Source organism: Caloenas nicobarica, chromosome 1 (genome assembly GCF_036013445.1).
Source record: "Caloenas nicobarica isolate bCalNic1 chromosome 1, bCalNic1.hap1, whole genome shotgun sequence".
Lineage (NCBI taxonomy): Eukaryota > Metazoa > Chordata > Aves > Columbiformes > Columbidae > Caloenas > Caloenas nicobarica.
In genome coordinates, this window is record NC_088245.1 from 146,328,560 (window position 1) to 146,345,243 (window position 16,684).

The 16,684-nt window shown below is 39.5% G+C and overlaps 1 protein-coding gene across 6 annotated transcripts in view; it reads left to right on the forward strand.

The window, feature by feature from the left end:
* The window catches only part of BBX (BBX high mobility group box domain containing), a 144,467-nt gene that overhangs the window by 14,222 nt on the left and 113,561 nt on the right, over positions 1-16,684 (forward strand). The window contains exon 3 of one of the 6 annotated variants that reach the window (XM_065636476.1): positions 3,078-3,133. The exons of 4 other annotated variants lie outside the window; for them this stretch is intronic. The gene's annotated coding sequence lies outside the window, so the exon portion shown is untranslated. Of the gene's footprint in view, positions 1-3,044; positions 3,134-16,684 lie in introns of all 6 variants that reach the window. One more of the 6 variants, XM_065636484.1, reaches the window with a different exon arrangement.

A 16,684-nucleotide genomic window follows, 5' to 3' on the forward strand; every position in this document is an offset into this window, starting at 1 on the left:
TTACACGCTTCAAGAAATGTTTTTATGGCCTCTCTCCCCAGCACAAACATAGGTTTCATGATCCTCTCTTTGTCCTGTTTTTCTGTATTCTTTCATATCAATGTATAGGGTATTCAAAGTCTCAACAGTTATTGTGGTCTTGTATAACTAAATATAAAGAGGTAAGATTAGAAAGCTAAATAGATATTAGAAGAAAATTGAAGAAAAGGTCAAAATGCTGTTGTAGGTCACAAATGTTTTAAAAGAGTATTTTTTTTTTTTAAAAGAAAACCTTCCTTAAAAAAATGAAATGGGAAAATTACTGAGTATTACCTACTCTTTTTCTTAAGAGAACAAGCCAAAGTAAGACGAATCACTCATCTTGAAGTGGTTGTCATTTTAATTTTCACATACATTTGGTACAAGATCAGTAAGAAAATAAAGTCGTTGCATATTTAGGCAACTTTTCTGATGGAAGCTGTTTATTGCTGAAGCATTCATGTTTTATGAAGCTGCCCTAAAACAATTAGCTCTTGTTTAGCGTAAGTGTTTAAACAGAATGCTTTACTAATGCAGCTGATTTTATAGTTATTGCATTTCTATAGGATTGAACTATTCTTGTTCTAACTTGCTTTTTCTCCCTACTGCCCCCCCAACTTAGACATGTGAAATGTTGAAGCTTTCTTCACATTCAGAAAAAAAGTATTTGAGCAGGAGAATTGGTATCATTGAGGGTGTTCTGTCTGAGATGTCTCAGAAGCCAGTTACTCGGCATGTGCTTAGCAGTGTTTTCCTGCTGGGTTACATTGAAATGGGCTACTGGTCAGGCTAAAAAATCTGGATATAAAATTCGTGTTGCTCAGAATTCAGGGTTGGTGTGAGCTTGTGCAATTCCACTGAGTCTGCTGAACAGAATTTGGCAGCGTTAGTCACGGGGATTTTGGCAAAACCAGCTAGGAGCCCTGCGTGTTTAAAATAGTGTTGTAACTACATCAGTAACTCTTGATCAGAAGAATGAGACATGCTTACTCCTTTTTGGTTTTTTATTTGTGAGGAAGGGGGTTTGGTCCCATCGCTACAGTTAAAGCTTGATTTTTTTTTTTTTTTTTTTTTTTTTTTTGCTTTGGAGAGTTAGTCAGATGGATCAACTTAGTGAAACTTAGTGAAATAACCCCTCCAACATTCTGTGTTTAGATGACAGACCAGTCTTTTTTCTTGAAATGATTTTATACTCAGGAACTTACAGAAAATTGTATCTTCACAACCAGAAGTATTTCTGCTAGTGCTGAACCAAACTAGTATCGCTGCCAAGTGGTTTGCCTTCATGGCAGCTCCAGCCCAGCACGGAGGGAATTGGTTGGACTCGATGATCCTGAGGGTCTCGTCCAACTGAAATGATTCTGTGATTCTATGAGTGGAAAGGCAGGTGTGCGGCCTCAGCCCGAGCGCTCCAAGTTTGTATAAGGTGAGCTGCAGGGGAGTATCCTTTGCGAAGGATTGTACATATTATTCACTGTCTGCAAAACAGATTCTGTCACTCTCCCAGGTACTTCTCCCCACACGCCCCCAAAAGCAACAGGGGTGGCTAACCATATGTGTGATTCCCCCACCTCCCAGCCGAAAAGGAGCTGTACTGATGCCTGGGAGCTGTGCCCCAGTAGGTCTGGTCACTATCACGCTGAGTTCAGTGAGAACTTCGCTATTGACTTCAGTCGAAATAAATTCTGACTTGTAAGAAAACCTTCGTGACTCTCATTGAGGATTCTTTAAGGATCATCCATTCCAGCAGAATTATGCTAGTGATTAGTGTGAATTTTACTGTTGCACAAATGCAGGTGAAAGTATGAGCATGGTTGAAGTAACCTTAGAATAAAGGTACAGCATACCACTACAACTTTTTCAGCTATGGAGACCAAAAAAAAGCAGTAAAACCCCTTTCACAAGGGTGTCCTTGCATTTTTCTAAGTTTCATTTTTTGCCCTTTGAGGTATGCCAGTAAAATAACTGGTACAGAAGTGAGGTGCACATACACAGAAAATGTGTTACTTAGCTATAGACTAGTATCCTCTTGACATAGTACTTCTGGTTGTGTTCTGGTATAGTTGAAACAAGGCTATTTTCTAAGGTAGACAAATTTATAGAATAACATATAAACTGTACTCTGGTGCTAGAACCAAAGACGAGTGATCTTGGAGTGAGTTTCTAGTAAAATGTGTCTCAGACACTGAATGAACTTCTTGAAATACACCTTGGGGCATATGCAATGCTGTATCCAGTGCAGTTTACTATTTAAGTTCAAATATATTCAGAGGGATGGGTGAAAATGCATTCCAACTCTGCACTTATATTTTAGCAAGCAAATGAAAGGTTAGCACTTCCTTCTAGGATTCTGGCAAAGGGTGAAAATTGTGCTGTCTGGAGCAGGAAAAAAAAAACCAAAACCAAAACCAAAAAAACCCCCAAAACACTGGCTGGTGCTGCAGTTTTTACCATTAATTTGCTCAATGATCTCAGGTAGACTGCTTCCTCTTTCTTTTTCTCTTCGTTTCTCCTTTTACAAACTCGGAATGGTGGTGGCTTCTTCCTTTGTAAAGTATCAAGCAACTTCTGGAAGAAAAACTTTGTACTGAGTAGTAGGGGAGAAAGCTGAGAAAACGTGTCGATTTTTTTTTTTTTTTTTTTTTTTTTTTTTTTTTTTTTACTTTTTTATTACCATGTGTTTGCTCTGTTATAGGGTAAAATAGCAGTTACGTTAATTGTGGTGCTGTTATAATACTTGGGGAAAGTTTTACACAGAGGCTCAGTTTCATTTAATGTTTGTGAAGATCTAGAAAAGATGACTGCTGCTTTTTCTAGAGAGATGGACTTCAGGTTGACTTTTAGCCTTTCATTGTACCAGAGAGTCAAAACAATTCACTTTCTAAATATGTATATAAATGAAGTCTTTAAGAGTGTGTACTGTAGAACACAGATGGTGTTGTCATTCGTATGTGTTGCATGTTTTGTTAAACAGCACATTATCAGGGTGTAATAACACTCTGCTCTCCTATTGTGTACTCTTACAGGCATCAACTAACTACATTTTACAAACATTTCAGAACCAGTGCTACCAGCCCCGTTTTGCAGATTGCAGAGTAGACCCAGGGATGTTCAGGTAAGACCAGATGGCTGATGGCAGAACCAAGTACAGAACTCCTGAACTTCCTGCAAGTTTCTACATCGCTGTTAAATCCATTACATCAGCTACCTCTTTGTTACTGAAACATCTGCCGTGTGTATGTGCATATGTTGCTTTTCCATGTTGGTAGGTGAAAAAAATGATAGCGAACTGTCTTGTTGATTTCGGGTTTACTGGTTAAGTATTTGTGAATTTACCAATCTGTTAGCATCTAAGTTCAGTGCAGAATTCTGCTGCATTTAAGAGCTTGTGCTGCATGATAGAAACATAACCTTGTAGGTCAGAGCTTTTGGAAGTGTTGTTTTTTTCTTCCAACCCAGGGTGTCATCTTAACTCTGTGCTGTGTGAATATTGCCATCCATTCTTCCTACTTCTCTGAACGTGACTTTCGCAAGGATGCATGAGCATGTTCCGTTTGTGGTTCAAGGTGTGTGAAGGTGATAGAAACATATTTATGCTTGTTCCAGGCATGAGCTAAGATGTCCTACTGTTCAGAAGGGCTTCTTAGGCCAGGCTTGGTCTGTACTTACATATTTCAGAGTGTTCAGTTGAACTCTATAGCCTGAGCTTCTTGTAGGGATTGGCACAAGTGGTCTGGAAGGAAGTCAGCATTGTGGCACTGTGGGGTTTTGTGGGACACTCTGTAGTTCAGGTCCCAAGTTTAAACTTGTAGTTTCATAGCAAAAAAGCCTAATGACTGCCTTTTAAAGCAGATTAGACTGAGAATCCATGGATCTCGTGCTTTCATGTGTTGGCTACTACTGTTCAGAGCTGTGGACTTCAGTGCCAACCTGGGGTTTTAAGCATGTTCCGCTTTCTTAGTTGGCAGAGTCTTGAGCATGCTGGAACTCGATTTCACAGAAGATTCTTAATATCTTGTTCACTTTCTGATTTAAAATCCAGACATCTGTGTGTTATACTGTGAAATACAATGATAGAAATCTAAGAAGATAATCAGTAAAAATTGGTAGATCCAAAGGGTGTCATTCCCCATCCTTGCTCCAGAGTTCCAGCCAGCACTATCAGGGTTTTTTAACTGCCGATCTTTTTTATAAGGCTGCCAAACTTGCATCTTTTGGACTGAGTTTTTCCTGTGTTGGGTTTATCTTTAAAACAACGGCCATGCAAGGGTCCTCATCTGAGGGAGATATGAAAGAATTACTAGAATAAAAATATTTATCTTATAGAAAAAAAAAAAACAACTGAAAAACAACTTCTAAAAAACCAACAAAACAAAAAATGGGGAGGCAGCCTATAGATCTTAAGGAGCTTGGCCTGAAGAATACTGATCCTGCTTGCTGTCCAAAGAATTGATTTTTATTTCACAAATACAAAAGTTTTTTGTTGGGTTGGCTTTTAAGAATCGTGCCTCAGTTGTGGAGAGGACAAAGATCTTTATATACTTGATTATTTTAGGGCCCAGTCCTGCAATGCCTCTGTCACAGCAGTCTCCCTGAGCAATTGCAGTTGCAGGATTGAAGCCCTGCATGCGGCTAATCTTACAGGGACCTGATCCTGCTCTGAGACATTTTGGCACAGATCCCTGGGCACGTGCACCGTTCTGAGTAAGCTGTTGTGGCTTGGCATCAGTGAAACAATTGGTGAAGATGGATCTGATTGTGGATTCTGGTTTTTGAAGCAGTGAGGTTCCTCTTGGAAATCTGATAAGACTTGTTACATACAGAACGTTGCAAATTGTGTACACTGAGTGATTTTTTTTTTTTTTTTTTTTTTAGGAGGTGCTTCTCAAGAATAGAGACAATTACATTCAGAAATTTCCTTTTTATTCTCTTTAAAATGTAATGCTAAATAGTTGACAGTGAAAGGAGATGAATAAGAGTGTAGATAAAATACAAACAGAAGGAGTAGGTGGTCCAATAGTATGTGTTTTTTTGGTTTCTTTGGGTATTTCTTTAATACTTTGTTCCCCCAGTTAATACACGAATAAAGTAATAAATTTATGGAACTGCTTGGAAAGTTCACTCAACAAAATTTTGCAAAAGTCAAATGTTTTTGCAGAAAAGACATATTCTGAGAAAAAACAAAGCAAATCTTACCCTGACAGCCAAGGAGTAGTGTTTCAGATGGGAACCAGACTGAAGCCATGCCGTGCCACTTCCTTGACCTGGACCAGATGCTTTTGGCTCCTTAGAAAACCTGCAACTTTAAGCAAAGTTAATGCTGGTCAGTGTTTGCTGCTGGTGTTCAGAATGCTGTGGACGACAGGGAGAACTGAAAATCATCAGGTACTTTTCAGTCTGCTGTTGCTTGGGAGTGCTGTTAATATCAGGTCCAACTCAGTTACACTCACCAAGAAGAGGATTTCCAGTCAAGTGTGAGAAGCGTGTCTATGCTGCCACTGATTCTGTCTGAAGACCATCCTGAAGAATAAGGTAGTAGCCTGGCTGCCTAGTACTGTAGGTAGACTGCCATGAGCACGTAGGCAAGCAGAAAGTTAACTTGGGGATCTTCCCACTGTGTTGGTAATACTGCAGAATATGGGACTAGTAGAGAAATAAAATGGGAATAAGAGGATATGGCAGGATATGGTTCACTTGCATCAAAGTGGAATTTCTTGTAGGGTCCTAGTATTTTCCTCTCATGCTTTATGGTATTATTGAGACCTGTAGTGGGTGTTGGATCAGATTCATTCTGGTGCTAGAGCATGCTGTTTCTTTTTCTCTCTAGCCAAGGACTGAAGGTGGCTCTTAGATGCGTGTCTGCAGTTACAGTAAGACTGACTTAACGTCATGATGCTCCAGAGCAGGGAAAAGGCTGAACCAAATACCTCATGATGAGGAAATGTCTGTATTCGTAATACCCAGAGCGAGGTAAGAGTACAGTGGTGCCTGGACCATACTTGCGAGGTGTTGGCTGTGTCTGGAGCGGGCAGGGTGCAGTTCTGATTCCCTGATCATCCAGATTGAGAACTCTTCTAGAGCTCCCTGCCTGTTTGTCTGTCTGGGTTTCCCGTAGTGGAGATTGAGATGGGTAAGGACAACTCTAAGGAACATTTTGGTGTCTTTCAGACAATCAGGACACAGACACGGCTCAGTTTGGGAGGGATTCGCAGTGCTGGAGCTGAGGTGTGGCCAGAGATTGTCACGAACAGGTCTGACCTTTTGGCTTCTAAATTGTATAGCAACCAGGACTTTAAGAGTATGTCGAAGGAGATAAGGGGAGGTGAAGGAATATGATGGCTATCAGAGACAACCCCACTTCTGAAGTTACCAGAGGAGCTTGTGAGATCATAGAACTTTATTCATGAAGACAAAAGTTTTGTCCCTCAGGTACACTGTGACCACTTGATTCATTGCCTGATGTTTTGTCATTGTTTCAGTCTTTAGCAAAAATACATTCTGCTTATGGATGAACGAGGACATTCCTGCTGTATTTCCTTTGGCTGTGGTTCTGTAGTTATTCTTGAGTGTGTTTATGAACTACTAAGGCGTTTACTAGAGAAGACTTGCTTGTGACATCAGGAAGGCCTATTCCTGTTTTGAGTCTGACAGTTTTTCCTTTATCAGAAGGAGGTTCCCAGGAGTTAAGTTTGCTTACAATTGTCATCAAGTACACAGCATGGTGAATCTCCACTGGGTTCAGTGAAGCAGTTGCAGGATGATTTGGGGGAAGAAATGCTCCCTACCTGTTCTTGCATTTCTATGCATGTGTAACAAATCACTTAGCTCTGACAACAGAAAGGAGCAGGTTCACTGAGGCTGTTGATCAGGTTCATGGAGTCACATTGTCCATGCTCCTCTGTGCTTTTTCATTTTTGAGATCTGGAGCAGCAGAGAGGTTTTGCTTAAATAAAAAGATGACCTCATCTCTTTTCTGTTGTTTGGAGCTGCTGTTGTATTTTGGACCTCCACAAAGTAGGTGTGATGAGTTACCTGTCCGAGGGTTAGTAGACAACATGTAAGACATGAGGATGGAGATCCATGGATCTTCACCTGCTTGTTATTGTGTCGGAAAAACTACTTCGATTCCAGTTGTCTTGTTGTTCTTTGGAGAACTTCTCTCATTCATTAAATCAGCCATATATGATGGGCTGGAGGGGGATGAAGGGAGGAAAAACATTAAATAGGAAGTTAAATTGCAGTTAAAAAGTAATCATAGGGAGTCAGATCTTTTGGGAAAACTGGACATGTGTTGTCACCATATTAAAAATTGAGCATGTGCATAATTCCTTATAAGACTGAGATGACTATTTGGTTTCAAAATTGCACCTGACTGCGAGGATTTTCAGCCTAAATTCATATTATTTCTATGTGGAATCTCTTTCAAATATGTCACTTTTACTGCTGGTGACAAGTATTTGATCACAGTGTTATTTTAAACTTAGATGCATCAGCTTCCAAAACTTAGGATTCTTGACAGATATTTAAATATTTAAAACACCCTCCATGAGATTACTAAATCCAGCAGTTCAACTATATAAACAATGCCAGGAATAATGAACCAGAAAATACTCAAAATGGCATACCCTCTCCATAAATATTTCTCTCTTATTTTAACATCCACCATGGTGAAACACAAGGAAAGTAACTCCTGAATGTTTGTTTGTCCTAACTGACTAGCTTGCTGCTGTAAGAAGCTTTCAGGGAAATCTGTGGAGTCCCACAAGGTGGCAGGAGCTAACTGTTCTGTACTGAAGCCATGGTCTGGAGGAAAGTGAAGGTAATAAACTGATTTTGCTAGTTGCATGCATTCGAATCACAAGCAAGTTAGACCAAAATTTCAAAAAAACACCTTGCATAGGTGTTTCTTTGACTTTTGATTAACTTGGGCAAATGAACGAGATTTGATCTTCAAGAATCGTTCCTCAAAAGAGGAGATTCAACCATTCTTACTTTGTCAACAAAAAGAACCTTTATTTTCACTTGGTGGTGGTAATTCGCTTGTAATGTGTGTCATGGCTGTGAATGAAGAGCAGGGATGAGGCCGTGCAGGAACTTGCTGGCATATGAGGGTCACAGTTTAACAAATTGGCAGTGAGCATCTCTAACTTGCAAACTCACCTCGATGTCGTGGGAATGGCGATCATGAGGTGGGACACAGCAGCCAGGGCTGACGGACTCTGGGAGTAAAGGAATTCTCTGCTGCTTCTGTGAGGCCATAGAGATGTTTTTTCTGGGAACTCTGAAGAATCTAAATAGCATTAAAAGAGTCCAAGTTTGGAGATTATTGGAAGTAATCAGAATAGCTCATCCTAACTAGTAATACTGTGTTGGCTAGTATATAATGCGTAAGGCTGAAATTTTTTCCTTTCTATTCCTAGTGCCCTGATATTTCTTTAGGCTGCTGGATTTCTTGTTTCACTTTTCCTTGCTTTTGTTTCCACTTGCCTGCTGATGGTCAGCACTTTCCTGAAACATTCTGTGATCAGGATGTAAAGCACTGCAAAAGATTAAGGAGGTTAATCAAGTATGTTTCATTGAAGGTGTGATTTGAGACCTGTGGTTATATACTTATGCATGCTTAACTTTGCACTTTGAGTTAGAAGTTTCTCATTTTAAAAAATCTCTCTGGCCTGCCTTAGAAGAAATCTGCGGACTTCAGGGTTTTAGTTGGCAGAAGTAGCACTGAACCGAACAGTGGTAAGGTGAAATTATTTGCCCTGATCCAGTGGACCATGTTGTTGGTTTTGAGACTTGTGAATGTCTTGATTTGTGTTAAGATATTTTATTTTTAAATCAGTGAATGTCTATTTTTATTTTTTGAAAGAGAGGGCAAATCTGTGTATTAGGCAGATATCTTTGGGAATTTGGACAACTTCGTTTATGTGGACAGACAATGCAATTCAGTAGGACTAAGGTGAAATTGAGAACGGGTAGCTTACTTAACCAGCAGACAGATATTAGGAGTAAAAATAACTCAACTCTTACAAAAAATTTCTGTTTCTCCCATCCCACTCAGTGTCAGTTGCTTGTTATTATGCCATAGGAAAAGAATCTAAGCATTTGTGATGGGGATATCTGGAATAGCCATATGAGGTAAATTGAACGAAAATTCTTCTATGCCTGTATATGAAAGAGTGCTGTTTCTTTTTCTAGCAATGGTGGGAGCAACTTAGGAACATTTAAAGTCAGTTCTGTGGTGACTTACAGACCTGTTGCACTAGCATGCCTCGTCCAGTAAAATACCTACACCTTGTTTTACTGACAGGAGTGACAGGACAAGATGCAGAGATGAACCTTTTCAGCAGCTGCCGTAGAGGAGCAGCATATACCATTGTCTTGCCAAAATATGGGAGCTTCAGAAGAATTTCTTTTTATATCCCTGTTTGCAGGAATGCATGAAATTTAAGAATATCTTTGTTGTTAGGGCAGAGCTGAATAATTTTAGTGGCTGCAGTCAGATGATACTTAAATTTTGATACTGAAAATTTTGTGATTTCCAATGGTGACAACTTTCGCTTGCCTGTAATTTGAAAATAATTTTAGTTCTTACATAAGCAACCTAAAATAATTATTACAAAAGGGAATAATTAAGCAAGGATTCAGCATTTGATGAGCACACTACTGAAATCTGTTATATGCGGTTGTAAAGGCATAGGATTTACGCAGTTATGTACCAATAGGATTGGACTGACTGTCAGTTAAAATCTAAATTAAATTACTATCAGCACTGAGTTATTAAGCAGTTGGTGTTTATTGAAGCAAACTTAGCTGTATCTGTCATTACATCTGAAATTTTCAGTCACATGAGATAGGTGCCTCATTCCCATTGCAACTCAGTGACAAGCAACAGGTCACTTACATTGACTTGAAATACTCACCCCGCCCGCTCCCCCCATATGTACGTATGATGAAGGAAATCAGTTTTAAACTTGGGAAATCCTGTATTACCAAGGTATCAGTGTTCACCAGTGTTCTTTAAATGTAGTCCCTGTCTGCTACAAACATGTAAATCTTCACGTGGCTCTCAGTTTGCTACCACTGCACACTCAGGATAAAATAGCAAGGTAAAGTTTGATTCTTAAGTTTCTTCATTACAAAAGTCACTGATCATGGTGATACCAAGGGTAGAAAGAGTAATGCAAGCAACTGGCTTTAATTGGACCACAGAGTCAATACAGAAAAAGGCTCCAGAGTGTCTAGTGACATATGTCTTACTGGGCAGAGTGGTAGCATTCTAGAGAACAGTGGGGGACGTGGTGTGTTTCTCAGCAGTGATAAATAAATGATCATGGGAGATTTCAACTTTGTGGTGCACTTAAAATTATTACAGTGAACTGGGAGGTCTACTAAAGATTACTGAATAGTTTGGCAAACGATGGCAATTGCTGTATGACTCCAAATTAATCACAATATTACTAGGGGAAACAGAGATGGGAGGTGAAGATGACTGCACAGGACGTGTGCCTTTTCAGTATAAATATTTTGTTCCAGGAAACCCAGGGTCTTCCCTCCGTTTCTGTCAAACTCTGTCTTTAATGTCTCAACTATTCTGTTGATTTTAGTTAATTCAGGGACAATTGGAGTCATCCCATCCACCAGATCCCCTACTGAGGTGCTGAGTGCTTGCATTTCTCCATGACCTACCTCCTTGAAAATGCAGAGCCTCGCTGGTCTGTGGTGAATACCCAACGCAGCTAAGGAGTTCAGCCAGACCAACAGGCAAATATACTGCCTGTTTACCAACAAAGCTATGAGTTTTATGCATCCTTTCCAAGTCTGGTTTGCAGTTGGATTTGGTGGATTTTGAGAGTGTAGTATGCAGAGTGTCTTCAAAACAATATAAACCCGACAAAAAACCTCAAAAGATTCTTTATTACCAACTTTTTAGAAGCACCTTGTTAAAATGTAGCATTTTCAAATCCAACCTGTTGATAAAACTTGGCATACTCTCAAACCTTAAGGGTATGTAGGTCTACATTGTAGACCACTGTTTTTTGTAGTTACTTGAGTATGCATTCAACAAGGTAGAACAAGTATCAGAAGTGGTTTGGCAGTGATAGCATGGAGCTCTGTGCACACTAATTTAACTTGCATTGAGTAGGGGTAAATTAGCTCATGCAGAGCTGGGCTGCTGTAGCTGGAGTTCCTTGGACTTGGTTAGTCTGTTTAAATCAGGTTTCTGTGCCTAGCAGCACAGGGCTGCTGAAAGCATCTGTAGTCTTTGGGGCCAGTCATTGAGGGTTGGTGCCATACACGATGAGGGCATGTCCTAGACATTCCTTCAAGATGCAAAATCTGGTTACGCTGCAGCAACAGCTCCTCCGACCTGGCAAGTTGCAAATCCTGTTTATAGATTTCTTTTATAGCACTGGATATTGAAAACAGTACGTTCCCTTGGGAAATTATTATTCAATTAACTTGGTATTTATTTTTATATTAAGTTTTGTTGTTGTTGAAAGTGAAAACTGGTTGGGGATAAGATCTGCTTATTAGAGGGCTTGTTCTTGGGTTTATAGGAGTAGGGGGGGGCGGGGGAGGATGAGCGTATTGCCTTCGGTACTTAGGGTAGAATTTTTGCCCTGCTTTTCTGCCTTTCCTTAAAGAAGCTGTAATTGAAAACTGGAGTCGTTGAGAATGTATGTGAAATACAGACATAAATCAACACTGAGGCCAAGTTACCTGTGTTTATCTGAAGTATCTAGCGTGTAACAGTCAATTTAGTATCTGTTTAGTACCCATTGCTTAAATAGATCAAACGGGTCTTTTAGTGACTTCAAGGAAGTTAGGTATGTCCAAATTAAAAGAAAACTGTAAATGTGATGACAGACTAATTGACTAACTAGTGCTCCAGTTTTGGGGCCAAGCCATGTGCTCTTCTTATACCAGCATAATCCTTCAAGGTCATGTTTAACATTCTACCTCATCCTCCCTCTACTCTCTTATAGAAAAAAAAAAATTTAGAAAAAGAAAAGTACAGCATCCAGTGTGCTGTAAAATTAAGCAAGTGTCTCTTGACAGGGAATTATTATGTCTGTGTGGTTTGTATGGTGCATTGGTCTACAAGTGATGCAGTTAAGTTTGCAACCCACATCTACACCTAGGTCAGAAGATCAAGTTGTAGTAGTGGAATTGCTTTGACAAAAACGTGAACATTGCAGAAGATGTCAGGCTTCTCCAGGTTGCTTGTTACAGCTGCCTCTTTCTCCTAGAGGAGTGCAGTGGCCCTTTCTTGGGTCTCTTCAGCACCAAAGCTACCAGTGGCTTTCGTTCCCCTTCCTTCTGGGCCGTCCCAGGCAGGGTCCCAGAGAGCAGCAGTGGTGCTCGGCCAGGTGAGAGACATGGGGACGTGGCTGATGACCTCTCTAAAGTTTAACAGCAGCAGCTGGGAGTTTTACAGTTTCCCATGAGCCGTTGTACCTTTCTGTGGCAGCGTAAAATGCATTGGTAGCAAAAGTAACAGTGGGTCAGCTCTTCAGTCACCGCATTCCGCAGTGTGAGGTTTTTTTTGTGTAAATAGCTGTTATTGTTAACCTGTGTTTATAACTTAAAGAGTGCAGGACAGATGCTGGAATAGGAGAATTTGTGTCACTGGCAAGCCAGCGTTGTACCCTAACAGCTAGAGTCTTGCTCTTCTGCATAGAGCAAGGACATAGTTTCGATCTGTAAAGCATGGCATCCTTTGGTAACAAGTGGCCTAGCTTAAACCCTTTTTTTCCTATCAATTCAAAACAAACAAAACCAAACAAACTAAAAACCTGTTTGCATATTACGGAAGGGACAATATATTAATGTTGTTACTGTGTTTATACAAGCAGGTAGCTAGTGTGTAGATTGGCACCTGTGTTCCCTGCATTCATGCTGGAGTGGCAGGAAGAGACCCACCCTACTCTGTCGTGTCCCACAGAGGTGTTTTAGACCTGAATGCAAGAAACTTGTATGATTTTCCTTGATGAAGAGGTTTGTTGTATTTACATGTGCATCAATCAATGCTTTACATAGCGCATTGACTTTTGGTGGCTGAACCTAGAATGTAAAGTGTTAGGTTTTGGGTTTTGGAGGGGGAGAAGTTGCATGTTTGATATAAAATGTCAATTTTTAATATTGATAATCTAGTTTGTGTTCTCTTATAGTAAAGTGAAGTGTTGCATAGTTGAAACTTTTTTTAGATTTAGAGTCCCACACAAACACTGGGGAGAAAACCACAAACCAGAGAAGAAAAACGTCACTTTTTTTTTTTTAAATTGAATATGAAAATTGAATGAGAAAAATTACTCATTTCAGTTTAGTATGCTGACAAAACACAGAGAAACTATTAGTTAGAGAAGACCATGTGATAGCCACTGATTCACATGTCTGGCTTTGGAGTCAGGTCTTCAGATAAGAGTGGACTTCATCACAAGAGAAGCTGCAGCAAGCATTTTACCCTGATGTATGGAATCTTAAGCAGCACTTATTACCGGAGATGAAATGATATGGTGTTTTTCTTTTTTTTTTTTTTTTAAAGTGAGTTTGCAAGTAGCCAAAGCTAATTAATGGTTTTGCAGAAGCACCTTGAGTTCAATTTGTTTGCAGTCATTCAGAGGAGGCAGTTGTTGGTAAAACAAAAGAACGGCTAAAGATTGGATGATGTCTTATAAATCCGTAGGGATGGCTGAAAATTTCACTATATTTGCTGGATTTACATGTTGGGTACTGTATTTACACAGCACTTCCTTGCTGGCATAACGCCCCCACCATGTGTTTCCAGAGGGGAGTCCTCTGTCCTTGCTCACAGCTGCGATGGCCTTGGCTGGGGCCAGCTGTCCTCCTCACAGCTCTGCTTCCCAGGCACTGCTCACTTTCCAGAAAGCATATTTGCAGAGGAAAATATATCCTGGCTATACCAAGAAGGGATGGCAGCTCACCTGTGGTGACCTGACCTCTCCTCCGTGCTCACTCCTCCTTTCGCATGGTGCTGCCACAGGGACTCATCTCACCTCCGGCCCTGGCTGGCACAGCTGCCAGTTGTCCACAGATCTGGACAAAACACATTTCTTTAAGTTTCTTGGTGGTTTTCTAAATCTTGCCCGCTTTGTTCCCCAACTTCTTCACATGCCTACAGAAGTCCGTCAGGTTTTTGGCCCTTAAAACGGATCGTAGATGATAGCACAGAACGAAGCTAAGCTTCAGGATTTTGACAAATGTGATACTAGTGGGACCAAGCTCCAAAAATGTGAGCTCTAGTTCTGGTGTTGAAATCTTACATGGCACTCTTACTATCTTAATAATTAATATTCAAATAAGTGCCAAACTTGGGCTTTCTAATGTGCAAGCTAATATTCTAACCAGATGAAAATCACAAGTGTATCCTGAATGCAGAATTCAGGCTGCTGTAGAGGTTTTCCAGCATTAAAGATTTATTTTCATATGTATCAAGATTTGAATTCAATGAAATACTTACTAAAGGAGATGTGAAGCTGGAGGAAGTTTTTTTTCCTGAAAAAGACAATATTTGGCCCAAACCCTAAAGGATTCTGTAAAAACAATTACACATACTCTAAAGGAAATCATTCAAATAAATAGTTGTGTGTAGTGGCTGTTTCTAATTGGGCTTGATGTTTTATCACAGTTAGTTTTCCATTTAGGAGGGAGGATAGGAACCATCAAACTTGATGCAAATTAGCAGAGTGAAATAGCTTTCTTCACAACTGCTCTTTGAACCTTTGCATCTCTTTTAAGAATATGCTTACAGAATGTTGCAGCACTACATCTAGGAAGAAAACTGGTGGGTTGTTTTAAAAAACAGAAGTATATATATTTCCAATAAATTGTTTGTGATAGGAGAACTAGAAAATAGAGGAGATTATATTTAAGCAGTTTTCTTTTTAAAACTCTGTTTTGCATTTTAATCTCGTGAAGACCAGTTCTCATTATTCTTAAAGCAAAAACTAGACAAAACTCTCATAATTCTGATATCAGAAATGTGGTGGGTTTTTTTGTGCTACAGGTAATAGGTGATCTTACATTGTGAGAAGTAAATTTCTGCATCTGTAAACTTGCCAGGGTCTTGTTCTGGTAATAAAGTTAAGAAGGGGGAGTTAGGATCTTACTTAGATACATTGTATATGATATCTGAGTGCCTTCCACCTATGGCAGAGAAGAACGGGGGTTTAACTTATCGGGATAACAGTGGGAGGGATGCTGCTTGTGGTAGGATTTCTGGCTTGGGTATTTTACGCGTTATTTGTGTATGACATTTGTACCTGAAGTTGTTCCGACACTTTTGATGTGTGGGTTTGTGCAGTAGGTGACCGGGCAGTGGCTTTCTGGTGATGGAAATCCACTGTTGCCAGTGCGCTTGTTAATGTACTACATAGCTCAGAAAGCTTTTGTGTGCACGTGTGCATATATGAAAATATTTGATACAACTTCTAAGAAGTGCTGAGATCTGGGAATCATTAAAGTGGCAATTCTGCCGTTCCTGAATACACAGCTTGTTGATAGTGTTTTCTGGAATGTTTGATGAATTAATTTATTTGTTTAGTGTTATATTAACTATGTGGTATTGCAAAGTTATGTAAGTGTTGGATTGGGAGATTGTATCCATTTTGAGCTGAGTAGTGACTTGGTTTAGTGATTAATATTGTATTTCTTCATAATAGATGGAGATTAAAATATGGAGCTTCAGTGGAGATTATAATTTATTGATATTGCTGCAAACTCTGTATATGTGAGCACACTTTTTTTGTGAATTTTGCAGAAGGTGAGATTACAATAGCAGGCTGCTATTACAAATTTGATTGATTGGGGAATTGTTTGGATGTCTTCACTGACAGTCACTTCCAGGTTAAGCTTTGGAGTGTTTTAAATATGCTCTCAAAATATTTGTTTGTTTCCGTGATTATTTGCTGTTACATTTCCTTTCTGGTTAGCAGGAGAAAGCTTTCAACCATGCAACCATACATCAGTGTTACTTTTTCCCTTTGTATCTTCTTTCATCAGGTCTTCCCTGTCTTGGTCACTTTCTAAGTAGTTTTAATGGTCATAAAGTACCAGAGTAACAAGCCAGGAGAAGTCATCCTGTCATGTCAGTTCAAGAGAAGATAGATGTACTGATGGAGTGAGTAAATTTGTAATCAAACTATCTCTGGGTTGGCTTGTTTTAAATAAATATAGAGACAACTTGGTGCCTAATTTCTACCTGCCTTTATTGTAGGGAATGAGAGGTCAGAAATTGTCACATAAAAATTAATTTCGACAACTGTAGCTTAAACAATACAAAGATTTCATGTTCATGATAAAATGGTACAGAATAACTACTTGATTGAAAGTGCCTGGACTTCTAAGTGTATGTGAATGAGTTTAAAGCACATAAGTGCATATGCTTGTAGGTGCTTGCTACTTCCTACCTCGTGCCTTCTTTCTGAGGTAGGTTTTTATCTTGTTTAGTACCTGAAGGATGATTATATGATCCCTTTTCATAACCATTTTCAAGCTTCAAAAAAAATTGTATTCACCCTGTGAGGAAAAAAAAGCTGACACAATTTAAAGTAGTGGGTTTTCAAACTTTTTAAAAAAATTATTATTACTTTAAAAACACTAAAAAAGTGTCCTGTAGGTGATATAGATGCCTGAAAAATGAATG